We start from the raw sequence: 24236 nt of genomic DNA, 5'->3' as shown, positions 1-24236 counted from the left end.
CTCTCTCCCTTTCCCTTTCTCTCTCCTCCCTTCCCCTTTCTCTCTCTCTCCCTCATTCCCCTTTCTCTCTCTCTCCAGTCATAGGGTATCGTTTTCATGGCCTGTTGCGCTGCTCAAGTAACACAGCATGCTGGGAAATGTCAGGAAACCTCCTGCCGGTCATGATCGTCCTGGTCCATTTTTTTGGGCATAGTCTGTCTCGTGCTGAGAAACAAGGCTGATTACGATACGGCAATTAGCATTTCCATCGCATTGGCAATCTTGGAACAGGATCATTCGGGAAAGTTTCCGTCAACATTGGTGGAGGTCCACATCACTGGAGATCAGGTTTTGTCCCCATTATCGGGGACCAGGCGTGAAAGCCTCGCTGATGGGGCCATTGTGGCCCCCTGGGAGGTTGGGGACAGGGTAGTGCCCCATGGGCAGTGCCAGCCCAGCACTGCCAGCCTGGAACCCTGGCACTACCAGCCTGGCACCCTGGCACTGCCAGCCCGGAACACCAGCAGTGTCCAGTAGGCACCAGGCAGTGCCACATGGTGGGGCTTCAGAGGGCAGGGTCAGATAGGAGCGGAGCCGCACCAGGGTTAGGGTGAGGCAGGAGGGGATGGAATGGGGAAAACTCTGCATGGGGGTGGTGGGGCTCGTGATGGGGCCAGGAACTGAAGGCCGGGTCCGGCCACCAGCAGGGTTGGAGCTGTTTGATGTGGTTGGGGGTGGGGCGGGGGGGTGGGGGGTGCGGCGGTTGGGGCCAGCAACAACATGGAGGGAGGATGGGATCAGGGTCGGAGATAGGGAGGCCAGCGATGGTGGTGGGGGGATCAGGGGCAGGGGGAACTGCTTATCAACTGCTTTCCCAGTATACTGGCAGATTGGAACATGCGCAATGGCTCCCTCAGCAGGCTGATGCCGCCTCTCTGGCAGGTTTGGGTTAGGATCTGCACACCCCCCTCCCCCACCCCCATACACACTGGCATGAATCACCTGATGGACTCTGTGATGCTGGAGATTCATTGAATTAAATCTGCCTGAAAAACAGGCGGGAAAAACTCCAGTATTCCCGCCTCTTGGTCAATTATTATTTTGAGAGGAAAATCATGCCCATAACATGGATCAATATCCCTACACTCGGGGGCCTGTGCACCCGTTCCATCCCCTCCCCACGCCCCGCCTTTACCTGGCGCTGCTGTGGTGGTGCCATCTTGCTGGTCACTGTTACAGAAGCTGCTCTTACAAAAGTGAGGATTTTCGTCAAACTGGATGAAGTGATCTTTCATGCTGTCCCGTGATAGAGTGACACGTTCGGGGACACAGCCCTTGGCGAAGAAAACTCCCCCTCCAACTAGAAACAGACAGGACAGAGGGTGTACAAAAGCAAAACACCGCGGATGCTGGAATTCTGAAATGAAAACACTGGAAATACTCAGCAGGTCTGGCAGCATCTGTGGAGAAACAGAGTTAACGTTTCGATAACTCGGAGCCTTCCCCAGGAGCGAGGAGGGGCAGAAATGTGATGACTTATCTTCTGGAGGAGAGGAAGAAGGGAACGTTCTCCTCTCCCTCTCCTTTTGTTTTCTGTTTTTCAATCTCCCTGGCGTGTCCCAACACGACCGCACCCCTCCCCCACATGGTCACTGTCTCTTTGTTCCCACTGACCTCGGTTTTCCGATTAACACATCCTGCTATCCGACCTTTGCAGCAGTTAATACACTTCCATCCCTCACCATTAACAGCCCCTTTATCTCACGCCTGTGACATCTTTGTCAATCTCTCCTGAGTTCCGCCCTCTCCCAATTTGCTCCAGAACCCTCCTCCCGCTCCCCAAGAATACAATTCATCACATTTCCATCCCTCTTCAGTTCTGTAGAAGGGGGCGGACTCTGACCCATCCCATCCTGACTGAGTGATGTGGGAGACCCTGGGACGCATCCTCATGCCCTCAGCGTCAAGCTCAGAGACAAGCAGAAACAAATGGATTGAGTACGGTGCCACAGTGCTTAGCACTCCTGCCTCAAGAGCACCAGGGACCCGGGATCGATTCCCGGCTTGGGTCGCTATCTGTGTGGAGTTTGCATGTTGTCCCCGTGTCTGCGTGGGTTTCCTCTGGATGCTCCAGTTTCCTCCCACAGACTGAAAGACGTGCCGATTAGGTGCTTTGGCCGTGCCAATTTCCCTTTCAGTGGACCTGAACTGGTACCAGAGTATGACGACGAGGGGATTTTCACAGTGACTTCATTGCAGTGTTAATATCAGCCTACGTGCGACATTAATAAATAAACTTATAAAAGAATTATACTCTAAATGGCAGAACCCTTAGGAACAGTAACATACAGAGGGATCTGGGCGTGCAGGTCCACTACTCCCTCAATGTGGCAAGTCTGGTGGCCATGGAGATGAAGAAGGCACATGGCATGCTTGCCTTCATTAGCCGGGACATTGAGTACAAGAGTTGGGAAATCTTGTTGCAGCTAAATAAAACCTTGGTTAGACTGCATTTGGAGTATTGTGTGCACTTCTGGCCACCACACAACCAGAAGGCTAAGGAAGATTTGGAGAGAGTGCAAAGAATGACCACCAGGATGTCGCCTGGTCTCGAGGGTGTTGACTCTGAGACGAGGTTGAATAAACTCGGGTTGTTTTCACTGGAAAGACAGAGGCTGAGGGGAGACCTGATAGGGGTCTACAAAATAATGAGAGGCACAGACAAGATGATAGTAAGGGGCTTTTTCCCAGAGTGGAAGTGTCAATGACAAGCGGGCACAGGTTCAAGGTGAGAGGGGAGAAGTTTAAGGGAAATGTGCAGGGTACGTTTTTCATACAGAGAGTGGTGAGTAAGGGCAAAAGGTTTTTTCTACTTTAGACAGGGTATCATGATCAGCATGGGCTTGGAGGGCAGAAGGGCCTGTTCCTGTGCTGTACTTTGCTTTGTTCTTTAGGAAGAAATTCATGAAAAGCCTCACAACTCTGGCAGAGTGTTGAACGTACATAAGCTCTCTGTCCCTGAGGCATTCATGCAGTGATTTTCTGCTCCAACACAGTCCACCATCTTTTCAGTATCCCTGCAGGACTTGTACGATCTGTCGAAACACCCTTGACATTTCAGTCCAGTCTGTGTGATGTTCCTAGGCTCTGAAATACAAACCACAGCAGGCATTAAGTGCTGAGTGAACCAAATATCCTGAGGGAAATTTGGCCATAGCCTTTATTTGGTGTATTCTGAGAATGAGAAGGATCTTAGCAGCAAGAAGTCTGCTAATACTTTTGGGAGTTTAAAAATAAAAGATTTATTGAGAAGAAGAGAAGAAAATTTAAACACACATTACTACAATTACACAGTTAAGAAATCATCTTGTAAAGCATTCACCTGCTTGGTTAGACCCCCATGTAAACACTTCCAAAGCAACGATCCCTGAAATAATTAAAAACCTAAAAGCCTAAAAACTCAGCAGTTCTGCAGCATCTGTGGAAAGAGAGAGACACAGAGGTAACAGTTCGAGTTTGTATGACTCTTCTCCAGAGCTCCGAAGACTTGAGGATTACAATGGAGGGATTACAATGGGGGATTACAACGCAGGAAAGAGGCTACACTCACTACATTTGAGTAGGTTCCTGGCACATGCAGACAGAAATGGTGAAATCTAAGAACACAGGCTGCATGGACTTGTATGGAGCTTCAGAAAGTAAAACAAAGCCATTTTTACTGATGTATACAGACAGTAAAAACAGAGCTAACACATGAAACTTTGAGAAATAATTATTTTGGGAGAATTTATAGATTCACTTCCTTCAGTTGTTCAAATCCAGGTTGAAGAACAAAGGGTTAAAATGATGAGGCAGGCAGCAAAGATAACTGAACAGTGGCACAATGGTTAGCATTGCTGCCTCACAGCGTCAGGACCCAGGTTCAATAGCAGTCTTGGGTCACTGTCTGCACATTCTCCCCGTGTCTGCATGGGTTGGCCCATGAAGTAGGGAAAGGATTCATGCATTTTGGACCTTTCATCATGACTGATCTTCTCAAGCTTACACTGCTCCTGGCAGTAATATAAGTTATTTGTTCATGTCTTACATGCTTTAATTTTCATTTTTATAAAGGACTGATAGGTTAATGTGGCTGTTATTTTGCAATTCTTGCATATTTGTGTTAGTTGGACATTGTTACACAGATGGTAATTTACGATACCGGCTTTTGACAGCTGCTGATGGCAGATCGCGATCCCAGTTTTTAACAGGAAGAATCCTGCTGGGACAGGCGCAATCGCACAAGTAACTTCAAAGACAGGGATGCCAGTACTGCTGCAGAAGGGGTTTGAATCGTGACCGGATTAAAACTGTGTCAATTCTGCAGCTGCCAACTGGGCTGTGAATCTTGATTAAATCTGGGGTTGTATCACTACCAAGGAGGGAAGACCCGGAATTCTGGCCGGAATGGGAAACTTGTGTCGTGATTGACACTAAGACTCATGATGTGTAAATGTCCACTTGTGTTTGTGTTCTATGAGAAGTCTGGTAGTCCCTGCTTCTCCCAAAATTCTGGAATAAACGTCAGAGTTTTGAAATAAAAGTATTTTGACTCACTAACAGTCTCATGTGCAGTAGCCCCGCACTGTCGACTTCCCGATCACTGACTAGCTTCACATCACCTGCCATGTGATCCTACCCCACGGCCTGACCGCTGATCCTCCAGACGCGTCCAGGCCTGAGTTGCACCCTCCCCATACACGCCCGCCTTGATCTCACCACCCCCCTGCTGCAATTATGATCTCCTCCCCCCACACTACAGTCCCGATATCACCCTCCCTGACACACCCCCACCGGCAGCCTCAATTTCCCAATCGCCCCGCAGTCCCGAACGCCACCTGCCCACTCCGATAGCCAGCCCCGATCTTTACTCTGTGTCTAACCCCGTGCTGTACCTGTCCTGGGAGTGTCTGATGGGCACAGGCTAGAGGGAGCATCACTCTGTATTAAACCCCTTGATGTACCTGTCCTGGGAGTGTTTGATAGGGATAGTGTAGAGGGAGCTTTATTCTGTATCTAACCCCGTGCTGTACATATTCTGGGAGTGTTTGATGGGGACAGTGTAGAGGGAGATTTACTCTGTATCTAACCCCGTGCTGTACATATTCTGGGAGTGTCTGATGGGGACAGTGTAGAGGGAGCTTTACTCTGAATCTAACCCCGTGCTGTACCTGTCCTGGGAGTGTTTGATGGGGGCCAGTGTAGAGGGAATTTAGCAGTGTTGATTTTATTCAGTTACAGTATCACTCAGTGGGATGGTCTCATTATCAGATGAATGTATCAGATGATGATTTGAGTTATAATGCACTGAAACCTTACCTGTTTCTGTCAGTGCATTACATTGATCAGAGGTACAGCAACTGCTACTCTTTGAGATAACCAGCCTTCCAGTGTTAAAGGAGATGGGATCAGAGCAAGGTCCACAACCGTTACTAATCCGCTTTACAGTCTGTCCGTCTGAAAACAAATATAGATTGTCACTGCAATTTCACACTTTCTTGGTTTGTTAATCTCAGTAGTGAACAGAAAGAGACTGATGGAAAAATAAGGAGAGAGGAAGATGAAGCGAGAGAACGAAAGATGCAGAAAAGGTGTGAGGCAGTGGGTAAACGAGAGGAAGAGAGAGAAAGAGAGAAAAAGTAAAAAAGTGACAAAGACAGATACTATGATCAAGTCGAGACTGATAACTTTAGTCAGAGTAAGTTCAAACTTCTTGTTCATAACAAAACAGAGCTGGCAACAAGATTTCCCCTTCTAAGATGTTGAATGTCGGCACCAATAACAAAACATTCTTTTTGCCAGAAATCTATACTTTAAATTGCAGAGCGGGGCTTGGTGCTCTCAAAGCCCTGCCGATGTGAATGGCATGAGCCTTGTATCCAGGCAGGAATGTGAAGTTGCTATTCTTGTGAGACCAGCTATACTGGTCACCCCGGGCTGACACTATAGTTAAGAAAGCCCATCTATGCCTCTACTTTCTCAGGAGGCTGAGAAAATTTGGCATGTCCACTATGACTCTCACCAATTTTTACCATAGAAAGCATCCTGAGCCATATTTCAGTAACTGCTATAATATCCGAGTCCCACCTACCCATCCATGCCCTGAGTTTGTCTGCCTTGTCCGTCAGACCTCTTGCATTGAAATAAATGGAGTTTAATCTGGAACTTCCCTTGCTCTCTGTCTTGCTTTTGCCTAATCTGTCTGGTATGAGGATTACTGAAACTGCCTTTTACTACTTAATGTGCTCTCTTTAACTTCTGTGCTGTCCTCAAACTCCTTTCTGTCTCCCTCCTGCTTTGAGAGAGAGACTGAGAGAGAGACAGGGCCAAAAAAACAGAGATAGAGAGAAAGAGAGAGACAGACTGAAGGGAGATGAAGAGGGAGAGGGAAAACACAGAGAAAGAGAGGGACAGACTGAAAGGAAGGGAAGAGAGAGAAGGAGAGAGAGAGGGAAAAAAGAGGAATGAATGAGAGAGGGATTAAAAATATTGGACAAATTAGAAGATAACGTGTTACCATAAATGGTAGTGGTTGAAGTGGTCCTGCAGGTGGTGATTCCTGTTTTACAAGTCACTGGTGTAAACACGCAGGAACCGGATAGACCTGAACATTGATTACAGATCAAAGGACGCACTGAGTGGAGAGAAAGAAGAGGCCAGAATGAGTAACATTACAATTCCTGGCTAAAGACAGTAACTCAGTGTGGCCCCTCTGCCCAATCATCCAGGGCCACACACACACAACCTTAAAGCACGTCAGCTGATTGTCCACTTGTCAGCGAAGTGAAGAGGTAGAACATAGAACATAGAACATTACAGCGCAGAACAGGCCCTTCGGCCCACGATGTTGCGCCGACCAGTTAAAAAGCAATGGCCCTCTAACCTAAACCAAACCCTTTCCATCCATAAACCTATCCACAGATCTCCCAAACTAGGCGCATTTACAACTGCAGCAGGCAGGGCATTCCAATCCCTCACCACCCTCTGGGTAAAGAACCTACCCCTGACATCCGTCCTATAACTACCACCCCTTAATTTAAAGCTATGCCCCCTCGTGCTAGCTTTCTCCATCCGAGGAAAAAGGCTATCACTATCCACCCTATCTAAACCTCTAATCATCTTATATGTTTCAATAAGGTCCCCTCTTAGCCGCCTTCTTTCTAACGAAAACAACCTCAAATCCCTCAGTCTCTCCTCATAGGACCTCCCCTCCATACCAGGCAACATCCTGGTAAACCTCCTCTGCACCCTCTCCAAAGCCTCCACATCCTTCCTATAATGTGGGGACCAGAACTGCACACAATACTCCAAGTGCGGCCGCACCAGAGTTTTGTACAGTTGCAACATGATGCTGCGACTCCTAAATTCAATCCCCCTACCAATAAACGCCAAGACACCGTATGCCTTTTAACAACCCTATCTACTTGATTCCCAACTTTCAGGGATCTATGTACACATACACCTAGATCCCTCTGTTCATCCACACTATTCAGAGTCCTACCGTTAGGTAGGCACACATTTGCAAAGAAAGGAACAGAAGTATAGAAGTGGGCAGCATATTGGTACAGTGGTTAGCACTGCTGCTTCACAGCGTCAGTGTCAAGTTTCCATTCCAGCCTTAGAACATAGAACATAGAACATAGAACATAGAACATTACAGAGCGGAACAGGCCCTTCGGCCCACAATGTTGCGCCGACCAGTCTTATTTTTAAAAAAAAACATTGACCCACTAATCTAAACCAATCCCTTTTCGTCCATAAACCTATCCACCAATCTCTTAAACGCCCCCAAACTAGGCGCATTTACAACTGCAGCAGGCAGGGCATTCCAGTCCCTCACCACCCTCTGGGTAAAGAACCTGCCCCTGACATCCGTCCTATAACTACCCCCCATTAATTTAAAGCCATGCCCCCTCGTGCTAGATTTCTCCATCCGAGGAAACAGGCTATCACCATCCACCCTATCTAAACCTCTAATCATCTTATATGTTTCTATAAGATCCCCTCTTAGCCGCCTTCTTTCCAGTGAAAACAACCCCAAATCCCTCAGTCTCTCCTCATAGGACCTCCCCTGCATACCAGGCAACATCCTGGTAAACCTCCTCTGCACCCTCTCCAAAGCCTCCACATCCTTCCTGTAATGTGGGGACCAGAACTGCACACAGTACTCCAAGTGCGGCCGCACCAGAGTTGTGTACAGTTGCAACATGACGCTGCGACTCCTAAATTCAATCCCCCTACCAATAAACGCCAAGACACCGTACGCCTTCTTAACAACCTTATCTACTTGATTCCCAACTTTCAGGGATCTATGTACACATACACCTAGATCCCTCTGCTCCTCCACTCTATTCAAAGTCCTCCCGTTAGCCCTATACTCAACACATCTGTTATTCCTACCGAAATGGATTACCTCACACTTCTCCGCATTAAACTCCATCCGCCACCTCTCGGCCCAGCACTGCAACCTGTCCAAGTCACCCTGCAAACTTCGACACCCTTCCTCACAATCTACCACACCTCCGACTTTGGTGTCATCAGCAAACTTACTAATCCACCCAACTGTACCCTCATCCAGATCATTAATAAAGATTACAAACAGCAGTGGCCCCAAAACAGATCCCTGAGGCACACCACTCGTAACCGAACTCCATGATGAATAATTACCATCAACCACCACCCTCTGTCTCCTATCTGCTAACCAATTCCTGATCCAAGTACCTAAATTACCACCAATCCCATACATCTGCATTTTCTGCAGAAGCATACCATGGTGAACCTTATCAAACGCCTTACTAAAATCCATATATACCACATCTACTGCCTTACCCCTATCCACCTCTTTGGTCACCTTCTCAAAGAACTCAATAAGGTTAGTAAGGCACGACCTTCCCGCTACAAAACCATGCTGACTATCTCTAATCAATTCATTACTCTCCAAATAACTATAAATCCTATCCCTAATAATTCTTTCTAAAACCTTGCCCACTACAGAAGTAAGACTCACTGGTCTATAATTCCCAGGGAAGTCTCTGCTCCCCTTCTTAAACAATGGGACAACATTCGCTGTCCTCCAATCTTCCGGTACTATACCAGAGACCAACGACGACATGAAGATCAGAGCCAGTAGCTCTGCAATCACCTCTCTTGCCTCCCATAGAATCCTAGGGTAAATCCCGTCTGGACCAGGGGACTTATCTATTTTCAACCCATCTAGAATATCCAACACATCCTCTGTATCAACTACAATACTTTCTATTTTACACCCCTTCACCCCAGTGACCTCCTCAGCTACATTCATATCGTCCTGCGTGAACACCGAAGAGAAATAATGGTTCAATGCCTCTCCAATCTCTTCCGGTTCCACACACAACTTCCCCCTACTGTCTGTAACTGGCCCTAATCTTGCCCTGACCAACCTTCTGTTCTTGACATACCTATAGAACGCCTTAGGATTCTCCTTAATCCTATCAGCCAAAGTCATCTCATGCCCTCTTCTAGCCCTTCTTAACTCCCTCTTCAACTCCCTCCTAGCCAATCTAAAGCTTTCTACTGCACTACCCGAGCCCTCAATCCTCATCCGAACATAAGCCTCCTTCTTCTTCCTAACCAACAAATCAACTTTTTTTGTGCACCACGGTTCCCTAGCCCTACCAATTCCTCCTTGCCTGACAGGGACATACCTATCACAGACCCACAGTAGCTGCTCCTTGAAAAAACTCCACATTTCAGACGTTCCTAGTCCCTGTAGTCTCCTAGTCCAACCAATGCTTCCTAATTCTCTCCTAATGGCCTCATAATTACCCTTCCCCCAGCTAAAACTACTGACCCGAGGTTCATGCCTATCCCTTTCCATCACTAAGGTGAACGTAACCGAATTGTGGTCACTATCACCAAAAAGCACACCAACTTCCAAGTCTAGCACCTGGTCTGGCTCATTTCCCAGCACCAAGTCCAATATAGCCTCACCTCTAGTTGGCCTATCTACATATTGAGTCAAAAAACCTTCCTGCACACTTTGAACTTTGAACCTTGGGTGACTGTCTGCACGTTCTCCCTATGGGTTTCCTCCAGGTACTCCAATTTCCTCCCACAGTCCAAAGATGAGCGGGTTGGATGGATTGGCCGTACTAAATTGCCACTTAATATCCCAAGTTGTGTCAGTTAGGTGAATTGGCCATGCTGAATTGCCCCTTCGTGTCACAAGTTGTGTCAGTTAGGTGGATTGGCCATGCCAAGTTGCCTCTCAGGTGTCCAAAGATGGATAGGTTAAGGGTTAATATGTGGGATAACGGGAATAGGGCCTGGGTGAGAAGTCAGAGAGTCGTTGCAGACTCGATGGGCCAAATGGCCTCCCTCTGCAATATCGGGATTATCTGCATTCTTAAATGGAGGAAGACCACAGAGGGATCTGGTTGCCCAAGAGGATTGTGAATGTTATACCATTATTTAAAAGGGGTGAGAGGGAAGATGAGAAAACTGGAGGCCCGTGAGTCTGACTTCAGCGGTGGGGAGGTTATTGGAAAAAATTCCGAGATAAATCGTCACTTGGAAAGGCACGGAATGATCAGGGATAGTCAGTATAGTTTTGTTCAGGGAGGAATGTGTTTGATCAACTGAGCAACTGAGGAAGTAACAAGGAGGATTGATGAAGGTAGAGCAGTGGATGTTGTCTACATGGATATCAGTAATTCATTTGACAAGGATCCACATGGCTTTATAGTTTATTTATTAGTCACAAATAGGCTTACATCAACACTGCAATGAAGTTACTGTGAAAATCCCCTCGAAAATCCCTGGTGTCTGTTTGAGGACACTGAGGGAGAATTTAGCCTGGCCAATGCACCTAATCAGCGGGTCTTCCAGACTGTGGGAGGAAAGCGAAACATCCAGAGGAGACCCACGTAGATACGGGGGGAATGTGCAAATTCCGCACAGACAGTGACCCAAGGCCGGACTCGAACCCAGGTCCCTGACGCTGTGAGGCAGCAGTGCTGACCACTGTGTCGTGGCGGACTGGACGGAGAAGTGAGATCCACTCACTTCCTCCGTATCGGGAGGGAGGAGGGAGGTTGGTCAGGAGACAATGGTGGATGGATGTTTCTGAGATAGGAAAGAGTGTTGGGGCCCTTGTGTATGTATTAATGATTTAGACTTAAATAGGACTGGGAAAAGTAACTCACCTCCTGACTCCCCAAAGCCTATCTACCATCTACAAGGCACAAGTCAGGAGTGTGATGGGATACTCCCCACTTGCCTGGATGGGTGCAGCTCCAACAACACTCAAGAAACTCAACATTATCAAGGATTAAGCAGCCCGCTTGATTGGCACCACATCCATAAACACTCACTCCCTCCACCACCGAAGCTCAGTAGCAGCTGTGTGTACTATCTACAAGATACACTGCAGCTATTCACCAAAGATCCTTAGACAGCACTTTCCAAACCCATGGCCACTTCCATCTAAAAGGACAAGGGCAGCAGATACATGGGAACACCAGCAACTCCAAATTCCCCTCCAAGTCTCTTACCATGCTGACTTGGAAATATATCGGCCGTTCCTTCACTGACGCTGGTTCAAAACCCTACAATTCCCTCCCTAAGGGCGTTGTAAGGTCAACCCACAGCACTTGGACTGCAGCGATCAAGAATGCAGCTCACCACCATCTCCTCAAAGGCAACTAGGGATAGGCAATAAATGCTGGCACAGCCAACGATGCCCATGACGCCAATAATCACCTGGGGCGTCACATCCTCCGGATCCTACAGGGAGGTCAGTTCGAGGTTCCCCGTGTAAGTGGTGGGGGTTATCACAGGTCAAGTTTGAAATGTATCTGGATCTGCACCTGAAGAGCTGTAACTTGCCTGATCACAGATCAGGAGCTGGAAAGTGGGGATAAAGATGAATGGCTAGTTTCTGATTTCTCGATATTTGGCCAGTGCAGGCACGATGGGCTGAATGGCCTTTACGGCACCGTAACTTTTCTATGGGTCAATGACACATGAATCATTAGCATCAGGTCACTGGATTGTTGGTCTTCACAAGGAGGTAGAAACCCTACAGTGCAGAAAGAGGCCATTCAGCCCATCGAGTCTCACTGACAACAATCCCACCCAGGCCCCAACCCCGTAACTCCATATATTTACCCCGCTAATCTCTCTAAATCTATGCATCCCAGGACACAAAGGGGGGCAATTTAGCATTGCCAATCAACCTAACCCACTCACGTGGCCTGTGGGAGGAAACCAGAGCACCCAGAGGAAAATCACATAGAGAATGTGCAGACTCCACACAGACAGTGACCCAAGCCGGGGATTGAACTCAGGTCCCTGGAGCTGTGAGGCAGCAGTGTTAACCACTCTGCCACCTTATTGCGAGGGGAGATGGGTTATAAGAATAAGGAAGTCTTGCCTCCACTGTACAGGGTGTTGGTTAGACTACGCATAAAATACTGAGCACAGTTTTGGCTTCCTTATTTCAGTTGTGGTGTACTCACAATGGAAGCAGTTCAGAGAGGGTGTGATTTACTAGGATCCTCCCGGGACTTGATGGTTTGAGTTATAAGGAAAGGCTGGATAGACTGGGACTTTTTTCTCTGGAGCGCAGGAAGCTGAGGGGTGATCTTATAGAGGTCTATAAAACAGATCAGCTAGATAGTCAATATCTCTTCCCAAAGGTAGGGGAGTCTAAAACTAGAGGGCATAGGTTTAAGGTGAGAGGGGAGAGATACAAAAGTGTCCAGAGGGGCAATTTTTTCACACAGAGGGTGGTGAGTGTCTGGAACAAGAGGTATTAGTGGAGGCGGGTACAATTTTGTTTTAAAACAGCATTTAGACAGTTACATGTGAGATGGGTATAGAGGGATCTGGGCCAAAAGCAGACAATTGGAACGAGCTGAAGGGTTTTTAAAAAAATGGCGGCCTGGACAAGTTGGGCCAAAGGGCCTGTTTCATTCGAACCCTGGCAAACGTCCCAGAACACTCAGTGACAGACTAGGAAATAAAATTTGGCTCCGTTTAAACCGTTTGTCGAAGCGACAGCTAATAGCATCGCACAGCAAGATCCCACAAAGGCCAATGTCACAAAGGCTGGACACTGTGTAGAGCAGGCAGGAGTGGATCGCACTGGACTGTGCGTCCCAGGACATCAGAGTATAACTCCCCTGTTCCTCTGCAGTGTCAGACTATATTCCAGGACTACAGTCGGGATAAAACAACAGTCTGAATGGAATGATAAAATAAAGACAAGTATTACCTTCAGGCAGCACCGTATATAAGACGACAGCCATACGGAAAGTGTTTAAAATTGCCCTCCACATCATAGTTTCTTGAACAGGTTGGTGTCGAACCTGAGCCTCCAACAGCTTCCTGTTTATGAAACACTACCCTCAAATAACTGAGAAATCAATAATATAAAGCTGTTACCCTTTCATCTCCAGCTTCCTCTTTCCAAGGAACTGCCTCAGGACTCATTAACCCCATGAGGTGAGCTTTAACTCTGTCAGCTCTGTCTGTCTAAAGGATACTGGGATTGGGGCTAGCACAGTGGTTCGCACTGCTGCCTCACAGAGACCCGGGTTCAATTCCCAGCACGGGTCACTGTCTGTGTGGAGGCTGCACATTCTCCCCGTGTCTACGTGGGTTTCCTCCAGGTGCTCCTACACACCTTCCCTATCTCTGTAACCTCCTCCAGCTTCGACAACCCTCCCTATCTCTGTAGCCCCTTCAGCCCCTACAGCCCTCCCTATCTCTGTAACCCCCTCCAGCCCCTACAACCCTCCCTATTTCTGTAACCTCCTCCAACCCCTACAACCCTCCCTATGTCTGTAACTTCCTCCAGCCCCTATAACCCCTCCCTCTCCCTGTAACCTCCTCCAGCCCCTACAACCCTCCCTATCTCTGTAACCTCCTCCAGCCCCTACAACCCTCCCTATCTCTGTAATCTCCTCCAGCCCCTACAACACTCCCTAACTCTGTAACCTCCTCCAAGATCTCTGAGTTCCTCTAATTCCGCTCTCCAAAGACAATGCTGATTTTTAAGTATCTCTGCCCATCAATTTAATTCACAATCTGCCAATATGTTTAGCTGTCAATCTGTCTATCTGCATATCTGTCTGTCCCCCTTTCTCTGTCTGTGTGTCTGTCCATCACTGTCCCTTTGTAATGTTACAGTGAATTGAAGACACTATTTGGAGAATTCTCACCCAATGTCAGTGTGGTTGAGATAGTTCGACTTCAGGTTCTGAGCTGGATCACACATTTCCTGCTGCGTGCATTTTCCTGGCGGATTTTCCCAACTGAAACATTTCAGAGTCGGAGCTGTAAGAGAACAAACAAGGAGAAATCGCCCATCGCTCTGTCAGCCCTACTGGACAGAACTAATGTACAGATCTCATAATCAGGCACAATGTTCCTGAGCCTCTCAGGGACAGTGGGGTAGGTGTGAGGCACAGTCAGTGTTATAATAAAGGGAAATGAGGCCTGCAATTAACACATAGCAAGATCCCACAAAGAGCATTGAGATCAATGTTCGAATATGTTATTGAGAGATAAACATTAGCCCAGGGTATCTGCGAGAACTCACCAGCTCTGTGCAGGTCACAGGATTCCTTATGTCCATCCGAGAGTGTAGATTGTTTAATGTCACATTCAAAGCATGGCACCTCTAACAGTGTGGCACCCATTGGGAGCACCACCCCCTGGATTACGTGCTCACCTCTGGAGGGACATTGAGAACACAACATTCCGAATCGGAGGTGAGGCCGTTTCGCACTGGGGAAAGGGTGACACCAAAAACACCCTTGGACATCACAATTGGTGGTGGGCTCTGCGGGGTTTCCCATGTCGAAGGGGTGCTGTCACTGTTCCTCCACGTTTTATCAACAAAGGTTGTTTTAGGGGCAGCCTGGTGGCACAGTGGTTGGCATGGTTGCCAGGGACACAAGAGGAGTGGGTGTGTTTGACCACAGTTATCTTGTGTGCTTAAAAGGGACTTTGTATTCATGAGACCATTGTAATTTATGATGTACTTTGTTCCCCGTGTTAATCTAAAAGCTGTGTGTATGTGTTAAGCTAAATGGGGAGTTCAGCAGTATTGTATAGTAATCCAACTTTTCATGTTTAATATTTTTATTTATTTATTAGGGTCACAAATAGGCTCACGTTAACACTGCAATGAAGTTAGTGTGAAAATCCCCGAGCCGCCACGTTCCAGCACCTGTTCGGGTATACTGAGAGAGAATTTGGCATGGCCAATGCACCTAACCACCACATCTTTCCGACTGTGAGAGGAAACCAGAGCACCCGGAGGAAACCCACGCAGACATGGGGAGAATGTGCAGACTCCGCGCATGCAGTGAGCCAAGCCGGGAATCCAACCAGGTCCCTGGTGCTGTGTGGCAGCAGTGCTAACCACTGTGCCAGCATGCTTGTTGTTAAAACAACGGGGTGCTGTTCCTGTTCCTCCACATTCCAAAAACAAAGTTTTGGGTTGGCATGACGGCACAGTGGTTAGCACTGCAGCCTCACAATGCCAGGGACCTAGGTTCAATTCTGACCTCGGGTGACTGTGCAGAGTTTGCACATTCCTCCTGTGGGTTTCCTCCGGGTGCTCCAGTTTACTCCCACAGTCCAAAGACGTGCGGGTGAGGTTGATTGGCCATGCTAAATTGCCCCTTCATGTCAGGGGGATTAGCCAGCTAAATATGTGGGGCTAAGGGGATAGGGGTTGGACAGGATGGTGAACGGTGCAGACTTGATGGTCTGAATGGCCTTTCTCAACTGTAGGGATTCTATGATTCCATTCCCCATCCCTAATTGTCCCTTGACAATGTGCTGTTGAGCTGCCATCTTGAACCAGGGAACCTTCTTAAGGGGTGATTAGGGTTCTAAAGTGAGCCACACATTGAAAAGCTTCCACATATCAATGAGTACATAAGTATCTCAATCGTATTTCAGTCATAGAGTCATAGAGGTGTACAGCATGGAAACAGGCCCGTCTGCCTAATTTGTCCATGCCACCCTTTTTTTAAACCCCAAAGCTCGTCCCAATTGCCCACATTTGGCCCATATCCCTCTATACCCATTGTACCCATGTAACTATCTAAATGCTTTTTAAAAGACAAAATTGTACCCGCCTCTACTACTACCTCTGGCAGCTTGTTCCAGACACTCACCACCCTCTGGATGAAATAATTGCTCCTCTGGACACTTTTGTATCTCTCCCCTCTCACCTTAAACCTATGACCTTTAGTTTTAGACTCCCCTACCTTTGGGAAAAGATATTGACTAGTTACCTGGTCTATGCCCCTCATTATTTTATAGACCTTTATAAGATCACCCCTCAGACTCTTAATGCGCCAGAGGAAAAAGTCCCAGTCTATCCCACCTCTCCTTATAACTGAAACCATCAAGTCCTGGTTGCATCCTAGTAAACCTTTTCTGCACTCTTTCGAGTTTAATATACCCTTTCTATAATAGGGTGACCAGAACTGCACACAGTGTTCCAAGTGTGGCCTTACCAATGTCTTGTACAACTTCAACAAGACATTCCAACTTCTGTAGTCAATGTTCTGACCAATGAAACCAAGCATGCTAAATGCCTTCTTCGCCACTCTGTCCACCTGTGACCCCACTTTCACGGAGCTATGAACATGTACCCCTAGATCTCTGTTCTGTAACTCCCCCAACGCCCTGTCATTAACTAAGTCCTGCCCTGGTTCAATCTATCAAAATGCATCACCTCGCATTCGTCTAAATTAAACTCCATCCGCCATTCGTCAGCCCACTGGGCCAATTGATCAAGATCCTGTTGCAATCCGAGATAAACTTCAGTGTCCACGATACCACCAATCTTTGTGTCATCTGCAAACTTACTCACCATGCCTCCTATATTCTCATCCAAATCATTAATATAAATGACAAATAACAGTGCACATCAACACCAGATACTTATGAGCAAGCACACAAATATTTATTTTTTTAAAATTCATTTGTGGGTCACGGGTGTTGCTGGCTGGCCATCATTTATTGATATGGATATGCCAGCATGATGTGGATGTGGATAGGTCCCTGACCTTCGGGTAAGCATTCTCCAAGGCGGCCTTCACGACACACGACAGCGCAGAGACGCTGAGCAGAGACTGATAGCCAAGTTCCACACGCATGAGGACGGTCTCAACAGGGATCTTGGGTTCATGTTGCACTATCTGTAACCCTCGTGACTTGCCTGGGTTTGCAAAACCTCACTCACTGTGCTGTCTGGAGACAATACACATCTCTTTAACCTGTGATCAGTGCTCCTTCCACTCACATTGTCGGCCACTTTCGGACTTGAACAGCAGGTTAGGTGTAAAGATTCGCATTCTAATCAGTAATCTCTAAACTGTCTGTGCTTTATATGCTCTGCCTGAGGCCAGAACTCTCCATTCACCTGAAGAAGAGGGAAATCTCGAAAGCTAGTGAGTTTACTATCAAATAAATCGGTTGGACTTAAACCTGGGGTTGTCAGACTTTTTACAGCATTTATTGCCCATCCCAAGTTCTCCGAGGTCAGTTGGAGCCAACCACATTGCTGTGGCTCTGGAGGCACATGTAGGCCAGACTGGGTAAGGATGGCAGATTTCCTTCTCTAAAGGACATTAGTGAACCAGATGAGATTTTCCAACAATGGTTTCATGGTCATCAGTAGATTTTTAATTCCAGGTTTTTTTTATTGAATTCAAATTCCACAAGCTGTCGTGGCGGGTTTCGAACCCAGGTCCCCAGCTGAGTTTCTGGATTAATAGCTTTGCGATAATACCATTAGGCTATCGCCTCCTCTTAAATATATATGGATATATCATGGGGTGCCATGAACGAAAACGCTATTGAAATATTTAGTCTGAAGGACATAATGAGTGACTCATTTAATGAAAAGTCTCACCTTCAGCAATGAGAGCCCAGATGATGAGAATATAGGAGATTGGCTTCATCTCACTTTGATATTTGATGTTCCTGGTACAGAGACATACAGAGTCAATGGCAGGGTTCTGAGGAATGTGGAGGAACAGAGAGATCTTGGGGTTCATATCCACAGATCTTTGAAGGTTGCCACTCAAGTGGATAGAGCCCTGAAGAAGGCTTATAGTATGTTAGCGTTTATTAACAGGGGGTTTGAGTTTAAGAGCCTTGGGGTTATGATGCAACTATACTGGACCATGGTGAGACCACATTTGGAACATTCTGTGCAGTTCTGGTCACCTCAGTATAAGAAGGATGTGGAAGCATTGGAGAGAGTGCAGAGGAGATTTACCAAGATGCTGCCTGGTTTGGAGGGTAGGTCTTATGAGGAAAGGTTGAGGGAGCTGGGGTTTTTCTCCTTGGAGCGGAGGAGGATGAGAGGTGACTTAATAGAGGCTTATAAGATGATGAGAGGGACTGATAGAGTGGACGTGCAGAGACTATTTCCTCAGGTGGATGTTGCTGTTACTAGGGGGCAGAACTATAAGGTTTATAGTGGGAGATATAGGAGGGATGTCCGAGATAGATTCTTCACTCAGAGAGTGGTTGGGGTGTGGAACAGACTGCCTGCTGTGATAGTGGAGTCGGACACTTTAGGAACTTTCAAGCGGTTATTGGATAGGCACACGGGGCACTCCAGAATGATAGGGAGTGGGATAGCTTGATCTTGGGATTGGACATAGCTCGGCACAACATTGAGGGCCGAAGGGCCTGTACTGTGCTGTTATGTTCTATGTTCTAGAGCACTGAGACAGAACTCCACACCAACTCTGTGTTCAGCACCCACTGAATATATTCCTGAGGAGGTGAGCACAGTCCTAGAACCTGCTGCTACTTCCTTGTTTCTTTGCCAAGGTGCTTTCCCAGCCATTCCAATAACAGTCAATTGAGCTGCCTCCCTCCCTGTCCCGGAGACTGGGCTGGTTCTCCCACACCATCCTCCCGCTCTCGCTGATCCCATCTCGGGAAGAGGGGAGGGATGAGGGGGACAGTCAGGTTGAAGTCATCCAGAAGGAACATCTCTCACAAAACATCGCTGTAATTTGAAAACAAACGATAAAACCGCTCTGAGCAGAATTGCTTAGTTTAGTTTTGGATTTGTGGTCTAACCAGTTCTGAGACAGACAAGAAGGATTAGGACACTTTAAAACACACATTCCTTGTTCTGGCTCGCTGTCTGCCCAGATTCCTGATATTGACTCTATTTCTTGTTTAATTCTCACAGAGTCCGTCCATGATTATTCTCGGCTGGGAGGCTTTTAGGGTTTTTTTGAAACATGCGGGCTTTCGGAAAATGATGTGAGAACATAAACCATGTTCCAAGATTCAGCTCATTGTGAGATTGAGAATATTTCTACACTGGTTTCACAGAACCTGATGTGGAGATGCCGGCGTTGGACTGGGGTAAACACAGTAAGAAGTCTCACAATACCAGGTTAAAGTCCAACAGGTTTATTTGGTAGCAAAAGCCACTAGCTTTCAGAGCACTGCCCCTTCATCAGGTAAATGGGATTTCTGTTCACAAACAAGGTGTATAATGATCCAAACTCAATTTACAAAATAATGATTGGAATGCGGATCTTTACAGCTAATCACGTCTTAAAGGTACAGACAATGTGAGTGAAGAGAGCATTAAGCACTGGTTAAAGAGATGTGTATTGTCTCCAGACAGGACAGTTAATGAGATTTTGCAAGCCCAGGCAAGTCATGGGGGTTACAAATAGTGTGACATGAACCCAAGATCCCAGCTGAGACCGTCCTCATGTGTGTGGAACTGGGCTATCAGTCTCTGCTCAGCGACTCTGCGCTGTCGTGTATCATGAAGGCCACCTTGGAGAACGCTTACCCAAAGATCAGAGGCCGAATGCCCATGACCGCTGAAACGTTCGCCAACAGGAAGGGAGCAGTCTTGCCAGGTGATTGTCGAGTGGTGTTCATTCATCCGTTGTCATAGCGTCTGCATGGTCTCCCCAATGTACCATGCCTCAGGACATCCTTTCCTGCAGCGTATCAGGGAGACAACATTGGCCGAGTTGCAAGAGTATGTGCCGTGTACCTGGTGAATGGTCTTCTCACGTGAGATGATGGCATCCGTGTCGATGATCCGGCATGCCTCGCAGAGGTTGCTGTGGCAGGGTTGTGTGGTGTCATGGTCACTGTTCCCCTGATGGCTGGGTACTTTGCTGCGGACAATGGTTGTTTGACGTTGTGTGGTTGTTTGAAGGCAAGAAATGGGGGGTGTGGGGATGGCTTTAGCGAGATCTTGCCTCAGGGACCTTGGTGAGTTGCTGCAGTGCATCTTGTAGATGGTATGTACGGCTGCCACTCTGTGTGGGTGTTTGAGGGAATGAATACTTGTGGGTAGGGTGTCAATCAAGTGGGGCTGCTTTGTCCTGGATGGTGTCGAGTTTCGAGTGTTGTTGGAGCTGCACCCATCCAGGCAAGTGGGGAGTATTCCATCACACTCCTAACTTGTGCCTTGTGACACATCCTGAAGTGGGTTACCATTGAGCAGAAACAGAACTGGACTAGCCATATAAATACTGTGTCTACAAGAACAGCTCAGAAGCTGGGAATCCTGCAGTGAGGAACTCACCTCCCGACTCCCCAAAGCCTGTCCACCATCTACAAGGACACAAGTCAGGAGTGGGATGGAATTGGACATGCATCAGCTCTTGAAGAGATGACTAATTATCCCCACACTCCCCATAAACTTCTGCCCATAGCTGGGGTGGCACAGTGATTAGCACTGCTGCCTCACAGTGCCAGGGACCGGGGCCAATTCCACCCTTGGGTCACTGTGTGTGAGGAGTCTACATGTTCTCCCCGTGTCTGCATGGGTTTTCTCCGGGTGCTCTGGTTTCCTCCAAAAGACATGCCGGTTGGGAGGTGGAGTGTGTTAGGAGGAGGGGGCTGCTAGATCAGGTGTTTCCGTGTTTCCGGGGGCTGGGATGGATGTCCAAGTGGTGTGTGTGTTGGGAGAGTTGTCTTTTGGGGGTTTCTTGGCTGGGGAAGTTTTGTGTCTATTGCTGATCATGGTAGGGTGACACGATAGCACTGCTCCTGCACAGCTCCAGGGTCCTGGGTTCGATTCCCAGCTCGGGTCACTGTCTGTGTTGAGTTTGTACATTCTCCTCGTATCTGCGTGGGTTTCCTCCGGGTGCTCCGCTTTCCTCCCACAGTCCAAAGATGTGCGGGTTAGGTTGATTGGCTATGCTAAAAATTGCCCGTTCATGCCCTGAGATGCATAAGTTAGAGGGATTAGCGGGTAAATATGTAGGAAGATAGAACATAGAAAAACTACAGCACAAACAGGCCCTTCGGCCCACAAGTTGCACCAATGATATCCATACCTACTAGGCTTACCTATAACCCTCAGTCCTATTAAGTCCCATGTACTCATCCAAAGTCTCTTAAACGACCCGATCGAATTTGCCTCCACCACCACCGACAGCAGCCGATTCCACTCACCCAGCACCCTCTGAGTGAAAAACTTACCCCTGATATCTCCCCTGTACCTACTCCCCAGCACCTTAAACCTGTGTCCTCTCACAGCAACCATTCCAGCCCTTGGGAAAAAGCCTCTGAGAATCCACCCGATCGATACCTCTCAACATCTTCGACTCTTTGGTCAGAATATGGGGGAAGGGCCTGGGTGGGATTGTGGTCGGTACAGATTCGATGGGCTGAATGGACTCGTTCTGGACTGTAGGGTTTGTATGAGCCAGATTCTGTTTTACTGGGGTGTCAGCGGGGGGGAGGAGGGGAAGGCTTTGTTAGTTGGGTGGGCTACTGAGGGGGTAGTAGGTGGGCTACAGGGAGTGGGGGGGCAAGAGATCAGGCAGTGGGAAAAAAATCCTGGGGATTCCCTGATAGGGATATCGTCTGGGTAAGTTGAAGACTGGTTCACTGTCCTCCCCTGTCTTGGGCACTTTTGTGTCCTGTGTGTGCCTATTAGGTTGGGTGGGGTGAGGAGGCTCCCAGGGCTGGTGGGATGGGGTGACTTTTTATTCTTTGTGGGTGTTTTCTGTTGTGGTGGGCAGGTGTGGATTCGGGTAGTGTGTATCGAATTGGTGTGGGGTCACTAGTTGGCGGAGCAAGATGGTACGGGGCCATTCCCCTCTTTTCCGATGGTTTCCGGGTTCGGTATGAGGGTAGGCCTTTTGTTGGGAGCGCAAAAATTACTTCACCCACAATTTATCCAGTTATTTCTTTCTTTATTCATTAATTCATTCGTGTCCCCAGTGTCTTACATTAGCAATGTAATGAAGTAGCTGTGGAAGGGTTAAACCAAGGGGGAATTTCGAATGGCCAATTCACTTAACAAGCATTTCTTTGCTATGTGGGAGGAGACCAGAGGCAACCCACACAAGCATGGGGAGAATGTGCAAACCCTACACAGGTAGAGATCCAAGCCAAGCTCCCAGCCTGCATCCTTGGCCCTCTGAGGCAGCAGTGCTAACCATCGAGCCACCATGCTGCCCACAGATGTATGACTTGTCTTTTCACAATGCTGGTTTCCCTGCTGTCTGTCGTGGCTCTCCCTTAGATATTTGCCTTCGGGGTTGACCTCCTGTGCCACCTCCTCATTCCATACCTTCTTCTCCTTGTTGTGGTTCCCTCGTATCCTCCTTCTCCCGCTCTACCATCGAAATTTGCTTGGGAAAATGTTTGGGGTTGGGGGGAGGTTTGTTTTGGGGACGGTTCAATCAACTTTGGGTGGTTTGGAGGTTTTAATCTGGCCTTTGTCAGTGTTTGTGTTCGGGGGGACCTGGCCATTAGTGACCCGTTAATCTGTGGTTCCCTCTCTGCGTGTGACCTGTATTTCTTACGGTTTTCCAGTTATGTTTCCCTATTTCTTCCAGTGGTGTTTGACGGGGTTTCTGTTCATTACTTATTGTTCATGTGTTGTGGGTGGTTGCCCTCATCTATCCCTGTTCTTGTGTGGTTTGTGTCTTAGCCCATTTGGGAGTAAGGTTTTCCTGACACAAGTCAGGAGTGGGATGGAATTGGACATGCATCAGCTCTTGAAGAGATGACTAATTATCCCCACACTCCCCATAAACTTCTGCCCATAGCTGGGGTGGCACAGCGATTAGCACTGCTGCCTCACAGTGCCAGGGACCGGGGTCAATTCTACCCTTGGGTCACTGTGTGTGTGGAGTCTACATGTTCTCCCCGTGTCTGCATGGGTTTTCTCCGGGTGCTCTGGTTTCCTCCAAAAGACATGCCGGTTAGGTGCTTTGGCCAAGCTGAATTCTCCCTCAGTGCCGGAGTGTGGCGTCTAGGGGATTTTCACAGTAACTTCATTGCAGTGTTAATGGAAGCCGACTTGTGACAATAATAAATAAACTTTAAGGGACAGATCTTTGGGGTCGAACAGAAAGGGGACATATCCCCTTTTCTTCAGGCTTTGCCACTTTTCTTTTGATCGCGTCCATTCCTTGTTGTTCCCTGTGTTTGCCTTGTCTTTATCTTGTGGCTTGCTGTCTTCTTGTCTCCTGGGTCTTATCCGTGTTAGTTATTTCTTGTGTGAGGTGATGAATGGTGGAGGGGGTGGGGTTACCTCATGTGGCAGAAGAGAAGGAGTAAGTGAGAGGAAGTGGGGGGAAGAAAGAACAAAAGAAAAGAGGGTAATAGTCTGCTTCTGACATATTTTAGGTGGTGGTCGTGGGGGGAGGTGGAGTGTGTTAGGAGGAGGGGGCTGCTAGATCAGGTGTTTCCGTGTATCCGGGGGCTGGGATGGATGTCCAAGTGGTGTGTGTGTTGGGAGAGTTGTCTTTTGGGGGTTTCTTGGCTGGGGAAGTTTTGTGTCTATTGCTGATCATGGTAGGGTGACACGGTAGCACTGCTCCTGCACAGCTCCAGGGTCCTGGGTTCGATTCCCGGCTCGGGTCACTGTCTGTGTTGAGTTTGTACATTCTCCTCGTATCTGCGTGGGTTTCCTCCGGGCGCTCCGCTTTCCTCCCACAGTCCAAAGATGTGCGGGTTAGGTTGATTGGCTATGCTAAAAATTGCCCCTTCGTGCCCTGAGATGCATAAGTTGGAGGGATTAGCGGGTAAATATGTAGGAAGATAGAACATAGAAAAACTACAGCACAAACAGGCCCTTCGGCCCACAAGTTGCACCGATGATATCCATACCTACTAGGCTTACCTATAACCCTCAGTCCTATTAAGTCCCATGTACTCATCCAAAGTCTCTTAAACGACCCGAT

General features: G+C 47.8%; 1 protein-coding gene across 1 annotated transcript in view; it reads right to left on the bottom strand.

Moving 5' to 3' along the window:
- LOC145337615 (uncharacterized) overlaps positions 1–24236 on the bottom strand; it is a 51062-nt gene that overhangs the window by 5676 nt on the left and 21150 nt on the right. The gene's annotated exons all lie outside the window — the stretch shown is intronic.

The sequence above is a fragment of the Carcharhinus amblyrhynchos genome, unplaced genomic scaffold, assembly GCF_965287045.1.
Source record: "Carcharhinus amblyrhynchos unplaced genomic scaffold, sCarAmb.v2.hapA scaffold_53, whole genome shotgun sequence".
Classification (NCBI taxonomy): domain Eukaryota; kingdom Metazoa; phylum Chordata; class Chondrichthyes; order Carcharhiniformes; family Carcharhinidae; genus Carcharhinus; species Carcharhinus amblyrhynchos.
The sequence above is the reverse complement of the archived record's forward strand: the minus strand, read 5'-3'. Positions and strand labels throughout refer to the sequence as shown.